At 33.3% G+C, this 2,573-nt stretch overlaps 1 long non-coding RNA gene across 1 annotated transcript; it reads left to right on the top strand.

Annotated features, from left to right (window-relative positions):
• Positions 1-232: 232 nt before the first annotated feature.
• On the top strand, positions 233-2,105 carry LOC121858872. The gene is made up of 2 exons (XR_006087538.1): positions 233-469; positions 1,026-2,105. It is a non-coding gene; the product is annotated as an uncharacterized LOC121858872 (long non-coding RNA).
• The last annotated feature ends 468 nt before the right edge of the window (positions 2,106-2,573 follow it).

The following is a 2,573-nucleotide window of genomic DNA, read 5'->3' as shown; positions in this document are numbered from 1 at the left end:
AGCTTATGTACAGGGTTGCTACTCGGCACAGTAGCTTAGATACATAACCTACATATTTCACATAATTAGAAAGACGGTTTAGAGAGATATTTAGTCGTTATTTTATACCGGCACAATAATATATTGAAAAATATCTTCTTTTTTTTCAAATTGAACTTTAGTATCTGTTCTAAACAAATTACAGACAATTTTTTCATCTGTGTACTTGGCAACAATGTTTGTGCAGGTGTTATCAAACATGGAGAGGAGAGAACGTTCTGCAGCCCTGTCAGTAACCCTGCACATAGCACTTTTGCGCCTTATCGAGCAAAGGCCAGTCGTCGAGGACAGGTCTACTAGTACTGTAACACAATAAATGACAGCAAAAGAAAGGCCTAGGATGAAATTACTGCCTCATTAAACGCCAGCAACCAAGATCAACTCCCTCTTACAGCCAAGCACCTCAAGAGGAGCTCCAACATAAAAAGGAGTAAGTATATGCTTATTTCTAAGTTTAGTATTTAAAAATAAGGATTTTTGCCATTAGGTTACTACTAAATTGAGTAGGATTACAGTATTTAAGTGATGGGTCATGTGAGGAGTCATGTGAGTTAAAGTTAGGTTAGGTTAAAATAAAGTTAGGTTAAGTTAAAAATAGGTTAGGTTAAAATAGGTTAAGTTAGGTAAGGATAGGTTATTTTAAGTTAAAGTTAGATTATTTCCATGTTTTGTGCCAGCTATTCACTGGCATTGGGGGGCAATTATCCTAGAACCAAGCTATACAGCATATAAATCTATATGAAACAGATATTATTCCGCAGAGTTAGTGTACTTTCCATTAGTTGCCTGGCAATACACACTTAGCAAGCCAAATTATTCTGGCAAGATAGCTTCAAACAGGTCTATCCTCAGTTTCTGAAGGGTCACCTCCAAAAACTTATCAGAAGCACGAGTCATTTTTACCAGCATATCATAGTAAATTTTAATGCAGATATGACTGTAGCCTAGTACTGTATAAAGCATTTATATTCTTCTGTTTCTTTCAGAACTAAAACCAGAGATATAGGAGAGCGGGTGGTGGTCCTCCAGAAAAACTATCATTAGCTTCCGAAGAAATCGCCACCCATTGCTCGTGTCATGCGGAAGACTTCTGCAAGTGTACCTGAACTTCCTCACTCCCATGATCCTCTTGTTTTGCCTGTTCCAACACCAGGGCTATCAACTGTGTCTTCTGCACCATCTACTTCTGTTTTTCGACTTCTAATTTCACCCTCTGTTCCTGCCTCACCAGTCATTGTGAGAAAAGACAAGGGGAGTTCCACAAATATAAATTGTACACAATGAAAAGAGAACATGAGGAGGAACTGAAAGTGAAGGCCATAATATCAGCACATACACTCAAAGAAAGATAAAGTGAAACTGTAATTAGAGTGATTGAAAAGACGCTTGAAAAAATTAATAAATCTTTTGAATTGTTAGATACATGTTTAAGGAAAGCATCAACTGCATATGATGCCATGGCTAAAACTTATGAATGATGGTTGAGTAATAACATACAGTCATATGCAATGTTTATGATTTTACTATATACAGGGGTACTGTGATGTATCGTAAAGTGGCATCTAGATTATAAATTTATTTTCTTATGTCTTACACCTTAAAATAATTTTATTTAAAGGAAATAAATCTACATTTCTTTATTTTGCCATTGTTTACAATTGCTGTCTTAAGTATGGCAGCTAAGATTTTTTTTTTTTTTATGATATACAGGTATGCTGTGATTTTCAATAATTGCAATTCCTTTTACTGTGCTATAGATTAAAGTTCTTTTTTTTTGGGGGGGGGGGTAGATTTATAATACAAGTTGTTATATGCAAATTAATGGATATAGGAGATTTTTAGTTTATTAATTTTTATGCATTCATATATAATTTAATTTAAGAGAAAATTTGTCTCCGCATTTCTATTTTGTGCAAATATTGTACAAAGTATGGCAGTTCAGATTTTTTTTATGTATATCTATAATATAAGCTGTGATATTAATGAAATGCAGAGTCCTGTATAGAAAAAATAATTTTTATTTTCTTAATTTTTGCACATTTAGAAAAAATAAATCTATATTTCTTTCCTTTGGTTTTCTTCATATTACCTCACAGGTGAATTATCATACATATTGAGGTAAGCTTCCTTATTAAAGACCCCAATGAAGTAAAAATTAGACAATTTAAGGCAACATAATTTAAGAATGAATGAAAAGGCTTTAATAAAGAAATAATATAGAACCACTGTTTTATTGAAATATAATGACATGAATCGTTCACCACTTAAAGTAATGTATGGAACATAGTAGTTACCTAACTAACTAAAGCCGTATTACTTCTTAATGCATGTCTTCTATGTCCAGTGGAAGTCCAGAAATCAAAGTAATATTATGTTGAACTGCACATGCAATTATAATATTTTTGGTAGTAGACAGCTTTGCTCTTACATGTTGCAAGACAGCAAATCTCCTCTTCCACACTCCAAATGTCCTTTCAATTGTAGTTCTTGTTTTAATATGAGATCTGGTATATTTCCTCTGCCTTTCATTAGCT

Source organism: Homarus americanus, unplaced genomic scaffold (assembly GCF_018991925.1).
Source record: "Homarus americanus isolate GMGI-L3 unplaced genomic scaffold, GMGI_Hamer_2.0 scaffold12208, whole genome shotgun sequence".
NCBI lineage: Eukaryota > Metazoa > Arthropoda > Malacostraca > Decapoda > Nephropidae > Homarus > Homarus americanus.
Note: the sequence above shows the minus strand (reverse complement) of the source record. Positions and strands in the feature narration are given on the sequence as shown.